Source organism: Chiloscyllium plagiosum, unplaced genomic scaffold, assembly GCF_037043375.1.
Source record: "Chiloscyllium plagiosum isolate Xiang-an unplaced genomic scaffold, Cpla_swu_hap1 HiC_scaffold_5, whole genome shotgun sequence".
Lineage (NCBI taxonomy): Eukaryota > Metazoa > Chordata > Chondrichthyes > Orectolobiformes > Hemiscylliidae > Chiloscyllium > Chiloscyllium plagiosum.
Genome location: NW_028270143.1, coordinates 87,519,489 through 87,536,956, shown reverse-complemented (window position 1 = coordinate 87,536,956; position 17,468 = coordinate 87,519,489). Strand labels below are relative to the sequence as shown.

General features: G+C 40.6%; 1 protein-coding gene across 2 annotated transcripts in view; it reads left to right on the top strand.

Moving 5' to 3' along the window:
- arhgap21a (Rho GTPase activating protein 21a) overlaps positions 1-17,468 on the top strand; it is a 256,035-nt gene that overhangs the window by 166,302 nt on the left and 72,265 nt on the right. The window lies entirely within an intron of this gene.

Here is a 17,468-nt window from a genome sequence, read left to right as displayed (position 1 = left end):
TAGTTTCTTTGCGGTTTTAGGTTGTAACTTTTTTCCTGCCTCTTATTTGTGTGTCTGATTTTTAATCCTTTTGGTTCTGAGTCTGAGTGATTTGTATATGGAGTCCAACTCGATGTATTTATTGACTGAATTCCAGTTGGAGTGCCAGGCTTCAAGGAATTCTCTCTGTTGTCTCTGTTTTGCCTGTGCGAGGAAGATTACTTTGTCCCAGTTGAATTCGCTTCCTTCGTTGTCTGTGTGGTTGGATAGTACTGGTCATGTCTGGCAGTGGTGAGCTGACGTTCGTGCATTTGTATAGTCCCCTTCCAGGACATATTAGTGGAATGCATACCTACCGATAAATTCCAGACCAGTGTGTGCAGGAAGAATACCCATACAGATCAGATATTGAATTATATCCACAACCAGCCTAGGACTGACAAATGATGCTGCATTTGAACACTGCAAGGACACACTGCAGTAACCCAGAACTCCAGAAGGCAGAACAGGAGCACCTATTCAAGGGATTTAAACAAAACAGGTACCCCAAGAGCACTATCCCCCAGTAGTTAGGTAACAAACCTATAGAAGAAAACACTACACAACCAAACAGAGTGACCATACCATACATCAAAGCCCTATCAGAAATGACTACCCGATTACTCAGACTCCTAGGAATCTTAGTGGCCCATAAACCAGTAGACATCTTTCATCAGCTCCTTGCAAAGATTTAATTCTCGACACCCACATCCAGCATACAAGCTCTAAGGAATGTGAAAAACACTACATAGGAAAAATAGGAAGAAAACTGACCGTACGAGTGCACAAAACAGATAACAAAGGGCATGAATTCAACTGGGACAATGTAACTATCCTAGCACAGTCAAAACAAAGACACGCGAGAGAATTCCTTGAAGCCTTGGCACTCCAACTGGAATTCAATCAATAAATACTGAACTGGACCCCATATACAAACCACTCAGACTCAGAACCGGAAGGACAAAAAAAAGATAATTACCAGCCGGGACAGACTGCCAACACTTTATCGAAGACACACTGACGATGTCACCTAGCGAGGCGATGAAACGTCTGTAGAAAAACACACTAGCTTGGCAAATTAATCTACGACCTTATCCACAACTCGAGCTACAAGTCTTTTCCAAAACTTAAGAGTAGCTGCTGTTTGCTGATGGTTTTGGATTTTTTTATTGGGAATATTATAGCAGCTGGTATGATTTATAAGACGAGCAGTAACAGAGCTTGGAGATGTGGTATAATTTAGGTAATAGGAAGGCTGTGAAAGCTATGAAAATTTTGACTACTCACAATTTGTCATAAATGAGCCATATTTTCTGGGTCAATGATTTAAAGCCACAGCAAGCCAGGTTATGTTAGAATTAGACTCAAAATAGTAAGTATTATGCTTGATACATAATTCTTAAGCTCACTGGCATCTTCCATAGAGAGTAGGTATATTTATAGCTTGCTGAATCCAGCAGATTCATGACAGAATATTCTGTCACTGTATGAATTAACCAGCTTGTGCTGTGATTCCTTTCATTTGGCTATTTACAGGTTGTTAAGACCTACAACAGTGGTAAGATTGCAATAGGAACCTTTTTTTAGTTTGTTAAATTTAAAGTTTTTTTTAACGTTGCAAGCATGTCTTGTATTGAAGTAATGCCCTTGATGTTTCCTTTGAGCTGGGTAAAAAGCAAATGGGTAGCTTTGAATGGTAAACCAGAATTTTAAAGTTCCTCTTGCCAGAGGTGAGATGACAAAGGACTGGGAGACTGCTAATGTTGTCTCATTATTTAAGAGGAGGAGAGGAAAGGACAGTCCAGAAAGTTGTAGATTAGTCAGTCTAGCATTGTTGGGGAAGTTATTACAAAGAGTTTGCAGAACAGTTTATATATGTATCTGGATAGACACTGACTAATTGGGGATAGTCAGCATTAATTTGTTAGAGCAAGGTTGTGTTTGACAAATTAGCAGACTGGTTAAGAAAGCAAGAAGCTATAATATCCAAGGCAAAGTGGCACCAAGGTTCCAAAATTTCCTTTATGGCAGGAAGCAGAGGAGAGAGATGTTTCTGTGACTGAAACTCTTTCCAGTGAGGTTCTACAGAGCTCTGTGCTGGGGTCCATTTTGTCTGTGGTGTAGATTAATAATTTGGACTTAAATATAGGGAGTATGATTAAGAAGTTTCTCAAAAAATGTGCAGAGCAATGACAAATGGAATTCAACCTGGGAAAGGTTGATTCTAGAGATGAGTGTATTGTCTTATGAAGAGAGATTGACCAGTTTAGGCCTACATTCAGTAGAATTTAGGATGAGAGCAGATCTAATTGAGGCATACAGGCTGTTAAAGGGAATTGACAGCAGAGACATAGAGCAAATATTTCTCCTTGTGGGGCAGTCTAGAACAAAGAGAATATAGGTTAAAGGGTAGCAGATTTTAAATAGAAATAGGGCGAAATAAGTTGTCTCAAAGAGTCATAAATCTGTGAAATTCACTACCTTAGAGTATAGTGGATGCTGGGACATAGAGTAAATTTAAGGAGGAGATAGATTTTTAATTAGTAATGGGTTGAAAGGTTGTTGAGAGTGGGCAAGAAAGTGGAGTTGAAGCTGAGATAAGATCAGCCATGATTTTATCAAAGGGCAGAGCAGCTTTGAGGGGCTGAATTGGCTACTTCTACTCCTGGTTTTTATGTCCTTGTGTAAAAGGAGAAGATAATGCACCTGGGAAGGCTAACAGGGCAAGGGATTATACATTGAACAGTTCGGACCCATAGAAAGATCTGATGACTTGAAAGACCTTGGTGTGAATACCTAGCAATCCCTGAAGGAAGCAGGGCAGGAAGACAAAGTGGTTAATAAGACCAATGGGGTAATTGCCTTTATTAGTACAAGTGCAGGGAGGCTATGCTGAAATTGTATACAATGCTGGTTGGGCCATGACTGGAATCCTGCAAGTTGTTCTGGTCACCAAATTCTAGGAGAGATATGATTGCACGAGATTGGATGCAGAGTCGATTTACTGTGGCTGAGCGATGAGGAAAGACCAGACAGCCTGGGGTTGTTTCCCTTGGAGAAGCAAAGTTTGAGAGAGGACCAGGTAGTGGTGTGTAAAATTGAGTGACATAATTGGGATGACTTTTTTTTTAAAAAAGGCATTTTTCCATGAGTCCAGGAGTCATTAATCAGGTTGCATAGATTTAAGATAAGAACTAGAAAGCTAAGAGTTCTCTTAGCCTTCTGTCTTTTGGTCTCCCTGCTATAGAAAAGCTGTTATTAAACTTGGAAGGGTTCAGAAAAGATTTGCTAGGATGTTGCCATGGTTGGATGGCTCAAACTGTAGGAAGAGGCTGACTGGCTGGGGCTGTTTTCCCTGGAGTGTTGGAGGCTGTGGGGTGACCTTATAGAGGCTTATTAAATCATGGGGGACATGGATAGGGTGAACAGTCAGGGTCTTTTTCCTGGGGTGGGAGATCCAAAACTAGAGGGCATAGGTTTAAGGTGAGAGTGGAAAGATATAAAAAGGACCCAAAGGGCAATGTTTTCATACAGAGGGTGGTGCATGTATGGAATGAACTGTCAGAGGAAGTGGTGAAGGCATGTATAATTGCAACATTTAAAAGGCATCTGGATGGCTATATGAATAGGAAGAGTTTGGAGGCATATGGACCTGGTGCTGACGGGTGGGACTAGATTGGATTGAGATATCTGGTCGGCATGGACAGGTTGTGTGCTATACATCTCTGAGACTCTTACTCTTACCTTAAATCAGTGCCCCATGGTTGTTCACCCAGAGGGTGATGGGAGCCTGAGATCACTCTAAAGTGTGCTTGAATCAGAAGCTCTCATAATATTTAAGCAATATTTAGGTATTCACTTGTGTTGCCATAACGTTTGGGCCTGTAGCCCAAGAGTGGAAAAGGAAATTAGTGCAGTTAATCCTTGTTTACTGGCGCAGGCACAATGGGCTGAACGGCCCTCTTTTGTACTGTAAACATCTAAATCTGAGCCTAATTTCATGAGGATGTTGGTTTTACAATTTCTTTTCAGCAATCTTCTGGCCCAACAGCCATCCAAGTTGAGAGTTCTGGCATTGTGGGGACAGGGAGCTCATGGTTAAAGATATCAATTATAGAATGTGGATGAAATGGGATGGCGTATCAATTAGGATATGACGTTTGGGGGATGGGATTAGGGGTAAATTTTCGCAGTTTGGAATCGGCGGGGGGGGGAATGTTGTCTGATGGGGTCTGACAAGATTGACCTTGGCCTATGGGAAATAATTCTTGTCCTTCTGGTCCACAAACAGTGCGGTTTAGGCATTTGCCTGATGTTTTTGGCCTATGTTCCCTTTTCTTCTCTGCTGCAATTACTGAGTTTGAGGTTCGCGTTTACAAACACACTTACAATGCAAATGCAGCTACCATTTTAAATAGATTTTAGTGACTATATCTAGAGGGTATTAATTGCCTGTATTGAAACTGGAATTAGTTATGTTAGTGTAGGATTTGAGAGAAGGAATAGGCTTTTTGGTCCCTTCACATTGATGTCTAAACTTCACCACCTTGCCTGCGTCCGTAACCCTAGATCTCCCCCTGCCCCAATAATAAAACTTGAATATATTCAATGATCCAACATCTACTTCTCTTGGGATAATGAGCTTCAGAGTTGAAATTTCCCCTTGTGTACATCTTTTTATTATGGAACAATACCTTCTAGTTCTAGGATCTCTGTAAGCAGAAACATCATCTCAGCATTTACCCTTTCAAACTCCATCTGAATTTGATGTGTTTCAATAAGGTTTGAATTCTTGTACATTCCAATAAGTCATGGCTCAATCTTTCTTCATGAACTTACTCATTCATCCAGGAACCAGCCTGGTGAACATTTCTGAATTGTCTTCAATGCAAAAGTATACCTGAAGTAAGAAGACCAAAACACACTGCAGTAATCCAAGTGGAATCTCATGAATGCGCAGTACAGATTTAACAAGAATTTCTTGAAATTTACTCCACTTATTTGCAATAGATGCAAGTGGTCCATTTGCCTTCTAAATAACTTATGGTTTCTGCATGCTGATGATTTGTGATGCATGTTATGAGGAAACCCAAATCTCCATTGTCTTCTGACCAAATTTACACTTCCTATATTATAATGGAATCTACCAAATTGTTGCTAAGTTATTTAAATCTTTATCCCCTTGCACACTTTTGTTTTCCTCAAACTTAGCTTTTCTACCTATTGTTGTATTGTCAGTAAATTTGGTAACAATATAGAGTGCTCTTTTTAAAAAGGCAATAATATAGTTTGTAAATAGTTCAGGACCCAGCTGAGCTAAAATTATCTATTTATCTCAACTTTGTTTTCTATTGGTTTGTCATTCCTCTAGTTACGCTCATTATCGAACATACTATGGCCTCTTGTGCAGTATCCTCCCTGATTATTATGTCCTCAAAATGCTGTAGTATTTTCTTTTCATAAAACCATGTTGGTGCTGCTTGATTTTTACCATTTTCTAAATTCATCTTGCTACTTCCTCCTTCATGCATTTCAACATTTTGGAATGGGAGCGACACGATGGCTCAGTGGTTAGCAATGCTGCCTCACAGTGCCAGGGACCCGGGTTCGAGTCCCACCTCATGTGACTGTCTGTGTGGCGTTTGCACATTCTCCCCATGTCTGCGTGGGTTTCCTCCCACAATCCAAAGATGTGCAGGTCAGCTGAATTGGCCCATAGTGTTAGGTGCATTAATCAGGGGTAAATGTAGGGTAGGGTTAGGGGAATGAGTCTGGGTGGGTTACTCTTCGGAGAGTCGGTGTGGACTTGTTGGGCAGAATGGCCTGTTTCCATACTGTAGGGAATTAATCTAATCTAATTTTTCCAATGATGGAAAGGAGACCATATGGTTATAGTTTCTTGATTTCTGCCCCATCTCCTTTCTTAAATTGAAGCGTAACATTTACATTTTCCCAATCAGCTGAGACCTTTACAGAATCTAGGGAATTTTTGAAGATTATAATCAATTAGTTTTTTGTGCAAACACCTTGTTTAAGATCTTGAGTTGCAGGCCAATGTTTCCAGGGCACATGGCATTTTTTAGCCTGCTATCTTTCCTAGTACATTTTCCTCTAGTGATTAAATATTTAAAGTTTTTTCTTTCTATTGCCTCTTGAATTTCTACAATGCTGGAGATACCTTTTGTTCTTTCTACCATGAAGATGTATATAAAATACTTGCTCAGTATGTCTGCTATTTTCTTGTTTTCCATTATGAATTCATCAGTCTCATCCTTTTAGGGGACCAAGATTTAATTTTTAGCTACTCTTTCTTTGTATATGCATGTGGAAACTTAGGCTGCTTTTATATTTTTTTGCGAGTTTACTAATTTTAATTTTACTTTAAGACATCCTTTACTGTTTTCTAAAGACTTGCAGATATTCTACAATATTTGCAGTATTGTAATTTTTAAAAAAATTTGATTTCATCCTTAACTTCCTTAGTTGCCTCAGTGTTTCCATTTTAGAATCAGAGTCTCCAGAGTGCAAAAAAAGGCCATTTGGCTCATCGAATCTGCACCAACCCTCCTTAAACTCTGTATTTACCGTGGCTACATCCACCTTTCAAAATGGGATGCATATTCATTGAACATTATGAAATAAATCCTTAATTATCTGGCACCTATTATTTACCCATCTTGTGTTAGCCTCATTACCCAGTAAGGTCAATCTTCTGTAATTTTATTTATTTAAAACTAGTTATTTGGTATTACAGAATTTGAGTACTGTTGAATGAGGACAGATTTTTGTCAAAATGTTTCAGTGCAACTGCCTTTGCACTCAGGACAATTTGCAAAAAATACCAATGTAAAGGAATAGCAATATTTTATACTGAACTCTTTCAGCACAGCTGGAACTTTGACATTTACCTGGTGATATGGAAAATTAGATTTGAAAGATGCTGTGTCAAAGGTTATTATAGAAAATAATAATTCATGGTATATGGGGTAACACTTTAGTATGGATAAAAGATTGGCTGGCTGGCAGAAAACAGTGTATGCAAAAGGATCCTTGTCTGATTTCCAGTATATGTCAAGTGGAGTCCTGCAGGAGTTTACTGCGCCTCACTGTTTTACAATTAATGTCAATAACGTAAATGAGGGCAATAAAAATATGACCGCTAAATTCGCAGATGATACACAAGTAGGAATGTATATTGTGAAAACCTAAATTTTCAGACATGTACAGAGGAATCCCAATTATCTGAACGAGATGGGCGGGCAGTATTTCGTTTGGATAATCGATTATTCGGTTAGTTAGAATCGTAGAGATGTACAGCATGGAAACAGACTTTCGGTCCAACTCGTCCATGCCGACGAGACATCCCAACCCACTCTAGTCTCATCTGCCAGCACCTGGCCCATATCCCTCCAAACCCTTCCTATTCATATACTCATCCAGATGCCTTTTAAATGCTGCAATTGTACCAGCCTCCACCACTTCTGCTGGTAGCCCATTCCATACACATACCAACCTTTGAGTGAAAAGGTTGCCCCTTCAGTCTCTTTTATATCTTTCCCCTCTCACCCTAAACCTATGCCCTCTAGTTCTGGACTCCCTCACCCCAGGGAATAGACTTTGTCTATTTATCTTATCCATGCCCCTCATAATTTCGTAAACCTCTGTAAGGTCACCCCTCAGCCTCCAACACTCCAGGGAAAATAGCCTTAGCCTATTCAACCTCTCCCTACAGCTCAAATCCTCCAAACCTGGCAACATCCTTGTAAATCTTTTCTGAACCCTTTCAAGTTTCACAACATCTTTCCAATAGGAAGGAGACCAGAATTGCACACAATATTCCAACACTGGCCTAACCAATGCCCTGTACAGTCGCAAAATGACCTCCCAACTCCTGTACTCAATACTCTGACCAATAAAGGAAAGCATACCAAACACCTTCTTCACTATCCTATCTACCTGCAACTCTACTTTCAAGGAGCTATGAATCTGGACTCCAAGGTCTTTTTGTTCAGCAACACTCCCTAGGACCTTACCATTAAGTGTATACGTCCTGCTAAGATTTGCTTTCCCAAAATGTAGCACCTCCCATTTATCTGAATTAAACTCCATATGCCACATCTCAGCTCATTTTCCCATCTGATCAAGATCCTGTTGTAATCTGAGGTAACCTTCTTCGCTGTCCACTACACCTCCCATTTTGGTGTTATCAGCAAACTTACTAACTGTACCTCTTATGCTCCCATCCAAATCGTACATATAAATGATGAAGAGTAGCGGACCTAGCACCGATCCTTGTGGCGCTCCACTGGTTTCCGGCCTCCATTCTGAAAAACAACCTCCACCAGCACCCTCTGTCTTCTACCTTTGAGCCAGTTCTGTATCCAAGTGGCTAGTTCTCCTTGTATTCCATGAGATCTAATCTTGCTGTCCAGTCTCCCGTGGGAACTTTGTCAAATGCCTTACTGAAATCCATATAGATTAGATCACATCACATCTACTGCTGTGCCCTCATCAATCCTCTTTGCTACTTCTTCAATCAAGTTTGTGAGACATGATTTCGCACGCACAAAGCCATGTTGACTATCCCTAATCAGTCCTTGCCTTTCCAAATATATGTACATCCTGTCCCTCAGGATTCCCTCCAACAACTTGGCCACCACCGATGTCAGGCTCACTGGTCTGTAGTTCCCTGGCTTGTCCTTACCACCTTTCTTAAACAGTGGCACCACGTTAGCCAACCTCCAATCTTCTGGCACCTCACTTGTGACTATCAATGATACAAATATCTCAGTAAGAGGCCCCGCAAACACTTCCCTAGCTTCCCACAGAGTTCTAGGATATGCCTGATCAGGTCCTGGGGGTTTATCGACTTTTATGCATTTCAGGACATTCAGCACTTCATCCACTGTAATATGGACATTTTTCAACATGCCCATATTTCCCTACATTCTATATCTTCCATGTCCTTTTCCACAGTAAATACTGATGCAAGATACTCATTTAGTATCTGCCCCATTTTCTGCGGCTCTACACAAAGGCTGCTTTGCTGATCTTTGAGGGGCACTATTCTCTCATTTGTTACCCAAAGCTATCTCGTGTCCCTTTTTTTCCCTCCTGATTTCTCTCTTAAGTATACTCCTACTGCCTTTATTGTCTTCTAAGGTTTCACTCAATCTATCCTGTCTTTACCTTCTTTTTCTTAACCAAACCCTCAATTTCTTTAGTCATCCAGCATTCCCTATACCTACCAGCCTTTCCTTTCTCCCTATCAGGAATATACTTTCTCTGGACTCTCGTTATCTTATTTCTGAAGGCTTCCCATTTTCCAGCTGTCCCTTTACCTGTGAACATCTGCGCCCAATAAGCTTTTGAAAGTTCTTGCCTAATATCATCAAAATTGGCCTTCCTCCAATTTAGAACTTCAACTTTTACATCTGGTCTATCCTTTTCCATCACTATTTTAAAACTAATGGAATTATGGTCGCTGGCCCCAAAGTGCTCCCCCACTGACACCTCAGTCACCTGCCCTGCCTTATTTCCGAAGAGTAAGTCCAGTTTTGCACCTTCTCTAGTAGGTACATCCACATACTGAATCAGAAAATTTTCTTGTACACACTTAAACTAATTCCTCTTCATCTAAACCCTTTAACACTATGGCAGTCCCAGTCTATATTTGGAAAGTTAAAATCCCCTACCATAACCACCTTATTATTCTTACAAATAACTGAGATCTCCTTACAAATTTTTCTCAATTTCCCTCTGACTATTAGGGAGTCTATAATACAATCCCAATAAGGTGATCATCCCTTTCTTATTTTTCAGTTCCACCCAAATAACTTCCCTGGATGTATTTCCAGGAATATCCCCCCTCAGTACAGCTGTGATGCTATCCCTTATCAAAAATGCCACTCCCCCTCCTCTCTTGTCTCCCTTTCTGTCCTTCCTGTAGCATTTGTATCCTGGAACATTAAGCTGCCAGTCCTGTTCATCCCTGAGCCCCGTTTCAGTAAGTGCAATGATATCTCAGTTCCATGTTCTTAACGATGCCCTGGGTTCACATTTGCCTTCCCTGTAAGGCCTCTTGCATTGAAATAAATGCAGTTTAACTTATCAGTCCCACCTTCTTCTCTGCTTTGTCCCTTCCTGCCCTGACTGTTTGACTTCCCTTTGTTCTCAACTGTACCAGTCTCAGATTGAAATCGTTCCCCACTATCTCCCTTGGTCCCCCCCCTCCCCACCTTACTAGTTTAAATCCTCCCAAGCAGCTCTAGCAAATCTCTCTGCCAGTATATTAGTCCCCTTCTAGTTTAGATGCAATCCGTCCTTGTACAGGTTGCTTCTACCCCAAAACAGCTTCCAATGATCCAAAAATGTGAATCCTTCTCCCATATACCAGATCCTCAGCCATGCATTCATCTGCTGTATCCTCCTATTCCTGTCCTCACTAGCTCATCGCGCCGGGAGTAATCCAGATATTACTGCTCTAGAGGACTTTTTAAATTCCTGCCTAACTCTCTGTAATCTCCCTTCGGAATCTCAACCTGTTCTCTTCCTATGTTGTTGATTCAATGCCTTTCCTCTGGGACTCGGAGTTTTCTGTTAAGTCCGCTCCCTATTCAGGAGGTGAGGCAGCAGCACACCGCAGCTATGAACCTGCACTCCAAGGTCTCTTTGTTCAGCAACACACCCTAGGACCTTACCATTAAGTGTATAAGTCCTGCTAAGATTTGCTTTCCCAAAATGCAGCACCTCACATTCATCTGAATTAAACTCCATCTGCCACTTCTCAGCCCATTGGCCCATCTGGTCCAGATCCTGTTGTAATCTGAGGTAACCCTCTTCGCTGTCCACTACACCTCCAATTTTGGTGTCATCTGCAAACTTACTAACTGTACCTCTTGTGCTCGCATCCAAATCATTTATGTAAATGACAAAAAGTAGAGGACCCAGCACCGATCCTTGTGGCACTCCACTGGTCACAGGCCTCCAGTCTGAAAAACAATCCTCCACCACTATCCTCTGTCTTCTACCTTTGAGCCAGCTCTGTATCCAAATGGCGAGTTATCCCTGTATTCCATGAGATCTAACCTTGCTGACCAGTCTCCCATGGGGAGCCTTGTCAAATGCCTTACTGAAGTCCATATAGATCACATCTACTGTCCTGCCCTCATCAAGCCTCTTTGTTACTTCTTCAAAAAACTCAATCAAGTTTGAGAGATATGATTTCCCATGCACAAAGCCATGTTGACTATCCCAAATCAGTCTTTGCCTTTCCAAATGCATGTACATCCTGTCCCTCAGGATTCCCTCCAACAACTTGCCCACCACTGAGGTCAAGCTCACCCGGTCGATAGTTCCCTGGCTTGTCTTTACTGCCCTTCTTAAACGGTGGCACCATGTTTGCCAGCCTCCAATCTCTGGCACCTCACCTGTGACTATCCATGATACAAATATCTCAGCAAGAAGCCCAGCAATCACTTCTCTTGCTTCCTACAGAGTTCTCGGGTACACCTGATCAGTTCCTGGGGATTTATCCACCTTTAACCATTTCAAGACATCCAGCACTTCCTCCTCTGTAATCTGGACATTTTGCAAGATGTCACCATCTATTTCCCTACAGTCTACCATATCCTTTTCCACAGTAAATACTGATGCAAAATACTCATTTAGTATCTCTCCCATTTTCTGTGGCTCCACACAAAGGCCGCCTTGCTGATCTTTGAGGGGCCCTATTCTTTCCCTCGTTACCCTTTTGTCCATAATATATTTGTAAAAACCCTTTGGATTCTCCTTAATTCTATTTGCCAAAGTTATCTCGTGTCCCTGTTTTTCCCTCCTGATTTCCCTCGTAAGTATACTTCTACTGCCTTTATACTCTTCTAAAGATTCACTCGATCTATCCTATCGATACATGACATAAGCTTCCTTTTTCTTAACCAAACCCTCAATTTCTTTAATCATCCAGCATTCCCTAAACCTACCAGCCTTCCCTTTCACCCTGACAGGAATATACTTTCTCTGGATTCTTGTTATCTCATTTCTGAAGGCTTCCCATTTTCCAGCCGTGCCTTTACCTGCAAACATCTGCCTCCAGTCAGCTTTCAAAGGTTCTTGCCTAATACCGTCAGAATTGGCCTTTCTCCAATTTAGAACTTCACCTTTTAGATCTGGTCTATCCTTTTCCATCACTATTTTAAAACGAATAGAATTATGGTTGCAGGCCCCAAAGTGCTCCCCCACTGTCACCTCAATCACCTGCACTGCCTTATTTCCCAAGGCCTATTTTCTCTGGTGTTTAGAAGAATGAAAGGAGGTCTAATGGAGGTATGTAAGGATACATAACATCAACTAGACAAGGTAATTTTAGAAAGCATGTTCCTGTAAGTGGGGCAATCTAGAACCAGAGATCATAGTTTTAGGATAAGAGAGAGCAGGTTTTAATCCTTTTTCTCAAAGCATCGTGAATCTATGGAATTCACTACCCCAGAGTATGGTAGATGCTGGAACATTGAATAAATTTAAGGAGATTGAAAATTTTTAATTCCAAATGGGATGAAGATTTATGGAGGGTGGGCAGGAAAATGGAGTTGAAGCAGAGACTATGACCAGGCATGATCAGATCCAAAGGTTGAGCATGCTCAAGGAGCTGAATCGCCTATTCCTGCTTCTAGTTCTTATGTTCGTATCTCATAACTTCGCTATTTTTTCATGCTGTACATTGCTAACTTTTTCATTTTATTTATTGCTGTACAATATCGGAGAGCCTGCTTATAGACCGGTGAGCCTGACATCGGTGATGCGCAAATTGTTGGAGGGAATCCTGAGGGATGTATATGTGTTTGGAAAGGCTAGGACTGATTAGGGATAGTTGACATGGGAAATCATATTTCATTAATTTGGTTGAGTTTTTGGAAGCAGTAACAAAGCGGATTGATGAAGGTAGAGTGGTGGACGTGATCTATTTGGATTTCAGTAAGGCGCTCGCACGGTCCCTCATGATAGACTGGTTAGCAAGGTTTGATCACATGGAATACCTGGAGAACTAGCCATTTGGATACAGAACTGGCTCGAAGGTAGAAGACACTGAGTACTGATGGAGGGTTGCTTTCGGACTGAAGGACTGTAACCAGTGGTGTGCCACAAGGATCAGTGCTCAGTTCACTGCTTTTTGTCATTTATATAAATGACTTGGATGTGAACATAGGAGGTATAGTTAGCAATTTTGCAGATGACACCAAAATTGGTAACGTAGTGGACAACGAAGAAGGTTAGCGAGTTTTGAGAAGACTTGTAGCTCAGGTTGAGGTTCTGGATGTAGGTTTGCTCACTATATGTTTTGTCTCCATACTAGGTAAAATCTTCAGTGAGCTCCAGGATGAAGCACTGTTGGTGTTTCCTGCTTGCTATTCATCCTGCTTGCTATTCATCTGTTTGGGTTTCCTTGGGTTGGTGATGTCATTTCCTGTGGTGACATCATTTCCTGAACTTTTTTTCAAAGGATGGTAAATGGGATCAAGTCAATGTGTTTGTTAATAGAGTTCCAGTTGGAACCTTTCTAGGAATTCTCGTGCATGTTTAGTGCAACCCTAGCCGCTCCCCCCCACATCAAAGTCATTTTGGAAATGGCTGCCAGACTATTCAGACCCCTTGGCATCATGGTAGCCCACAAACCCACCGGCACACTAAAACAGCAGCAAATGAACTTGAAAGACCTCGTACAGATAACAAGCAAAACTAATGTAATTTACAAAATACCGTGCAAGAACTATAACAAACACTACATTGGGCAGACAGAAAACTAGCTACCAGGATAGATGAACATCAATTAGCCACAAAACGACATGAGCCTCTCTCACTAGTATCCTTACATACAGATGAAGAAGGACACTATTTTGACTGGGGCAACACATCCATCCGAGGACAAGCCTGAGACACGCACGAGAATTCCTCGAAGCATGGCATTCCAACTGGAACTCTATCAACAAACACGTTGACTTGGATTCCATTTACCACCCCCTAAGAAAAAGAATAGGAAATGACATCACCAACCCAAAGAAACCCAAACATATAAATAGAAAGCAGGAAACACAAGCAGTGCTTTGTCTGTAAGCTCACTGAAGATGTTACCTAATATGGTGATGAAAAGTCTGGAAATGAATCTTCCAGCTCAGTGAGCAAACCTACATCTAGAGTAAAGAAGGTTACCTCAGAATATAATGGGAACTTAATCAGATAGGCCAGTGGGTTGAGGAGTGGCAGATGGGGTTTAATTTATATAAATGTGAGGTGCTGCATTTTGGAAAGGCAAATTAAAGCAGGACTTTTACACTTAATGGTAAGTCTTGCTGGAGAGTGTTGCTGAACAAAGAGACCCTCGAATGCAGGTTCATAGTTCCTTGGAAGTGAAGTTGCAGGGAGATCGGATAGTGAAGGAGGTGTTTGGCATGCTTTCCTTTATTGGTCAAGGCATTGAGTATCAGAGTTGGGAGGTCATGTTGCAGCTGTACAGGATGTTGGTTCGGCCACTTTTGGAATATTGTGTGCCGTTCTGGTCTCCCTGCTCTCCAAGGATGTTGTGAAACTCAAAAGGGTTCAGAAAAGATTAACAAAGGATTTTGTCTGGGTTGGAGGCTTTGAGCTATAGGAAGAGGCTGTATAAGCTGGGGCTATTTTCCCTGGAGCTGAGGGGTGGCCTTAGAGGTTTACAAAATCATGAGGGGCATGGATAGGCTAAACAGACAAGGTCTTTTCCCTGAGGTGGGGGAATCTAAAACTAGCGGGCATAGGTTTAGGGTGAGGGGGAAAGATTTAAAAGGGACCTAAGGGGTAAAGTTTTCACGCAGTGGGTGGTGCGTGTATGGAATGAGCTGCCAGAGGAAGTGGTGGAGGCTGGTACAATTACAGTATTTAAAAGGTATGTGGATGAGTATATGAATAGAGAGGGTTTAGAGGGATATGGGCCAAGTGCTGGCGAATGGGATGAGTTGGACCGAAAGGTCTGTTTCCTTGCTGTACATCTCTATGACTGTAAGTGATATGGTAGAAGTATGAGCGAAGTTGTATTTGATAGCCTCACCCAGTCTTGGAGATCCCTTAGATCTGTTGTCATGTCTACAGTGAGTGTGTTTTGGTTACTAACGAGCTTAAATGACAGTTGGGACATGTTTTTGGATGATATCTATGCATGTTGGGATTTGAACAGGAAACTATGTAATCAGAATATATACCTCAAGTGAATTAAGAACGAAGTTTATTTTGTTCTTATGGTTGGACACAGTGATTTTATCAGTATATTTGAATATTAGCATGGATCAAAGTAGGAATGCTCAAGTTTGTTTGAATTAACATTCCAATTGTTAATTCTTTGTAAATTTCATGTTTGATTTAAAATGATTAAGGTTTCCTGTGCAACAAAAAACAAATTTGGCAACAGTTTATCAAAGGAACCAAACCTTGAAACATAATGTAGATGTATTAGTTAGAGATTTTCCACTTCGTATTTCATATCCTGTTATTCTCTGAGAGACATATTCTTTGCTTAATAATAAAGCAGGTTTTACTTAATTTAGAGATGAAAAAGGTAAACATTTGAGATGTTTTGTCGAAATCCTGATTTTCATCATTGCTTTAATACACTCACTTTTGTTAATGTGGGGAAAGGTTAATTTACATTGGTGTATTTTCTAATTGGAATCTTGAATTGCACAAAAATATTTGGCACTTGTAAGTAGTTTTGTAAATTATTCTGCAAGTGGAAATAAGATTTTAACCATTTAATTTATTCTGCGACCTTTGATAATCACTTTTTGAATGAACCCAGTGCATTTTAGCTGTATTAAGGCAGCCAGTAGCTTCATCTACAGTTTGACTCGAGCAGATAGTGGCTTAGTGGTAACTGGACTAATAATCTAGAACGCCAGTCTAATACTCTGAAGACATGAGTTTGTTGTGGACCAGATCAATCCCTCAAAATATAAAAAGATAGCCTAGACCCTAACTTGTTCTTATTTTAAAGACAAGTGCCAGGAGCTGCATACCAGATGCAACTCGATTGATCAAGCTACCAGTTTTGAAACCAAATGCACATTATTCGTACACTATAATTAAAGTACAACAAAAGAAAGATGAAATTAGAATGACTTTACTAGAAAACATAATAGAATAATGGATTATTTAATTACTAAACATTACTAAATATTTAATTACTATGTTCCAATATAATAACATCCCACAAATACATACTTGGTGAAGGCAAATTCAGTAATAGATTGTCTTACATGAGATTCTACAACAGGAAGAGAACCCCCAGCTTTTAGCTGTAACAAGAAAATCAGCTTCAGGACCCCAGCAGCAACTACTACTGAAGGCTGAAACTTAAAGAAATAAAAGTCCTGATTCTGTGGGAGGATGACCTCACCCATTCAGGCTCCTATTGTTCCAATTTTTGCAAACAAAAGTCCAAGACCTCACAAGCTGTTGACTTTATTAGCTTTTGGAGCAGACTGCACGCTGCCTCTGTCTCAACCCACCTTCCCTCAGTTAAAAAAAAAAGTAGTACCAAACACACCACCTTAAAGGTACCAAACACACCACCACCTGCTCCTTGGATGCTACCTGACCTGCTGTGCTTTTCCAGCACAGCACTCTGGACACCTCCTTAAAGCCATAGAATTGTCAGATGTTTGACTAACTGCTATCAATTGTTGCAAAACTTCGTCTTTCAGGGAAGGAAATCTGCTATCCCTACCTGGTTTTCCCTACATGTGACTCCAGACCCACATTTGTATGGTTAACTCCTAACTGTCCTCTGGCCAATCACAAATGAGCAATAAGCGCTGTCCTACCCCAAAAAAAAACCCCACTGCCCTGAAGGAATATTAAGAAAGAAACAAAACTTGTGTCCAAAGTTTAATACCTAACTTGCACTGGAGTTCTTTAGGTTGCTGACTTAAATTTAATAGTTTAATATTTCATTAAGGGAGGGATTGAATCAGAACGGTAACTTGGTTTCCCCTGTACAAGCATGCCACTGCCAATGGCAGAAATTTATAATTCTGAGAAATCTTGTGACAACCATTGTCCTGGTTGAAACAAAAGCAAGATAATGGGCTTTGTTAGTCTTAATAGAAAGTAGAGGACCAATAATGCAAAGGTCAGCTTATTCAAATAAAACTCTATAATTCAGGTGCATAAATTTAGGAAACACCCTTTAACAAGCAGCATGATATGTATTGATATTGGCTTCAAGCAAAAATCTATTGCATTCTTTTTTATTTTAAAAATAAAGCTTTAAAAATATTAATAAAAGTTGATTGGTTAAGAATAAAGGTATGATATCGAACAATGAGTTTGATTCCTGTGGTAGCGGAGCAATAGATATACCATATATGGGATTCAAGAGGTCAGGATAAATTTATATTGATACCTTGCAGTTTAACTTCGGTATAAAT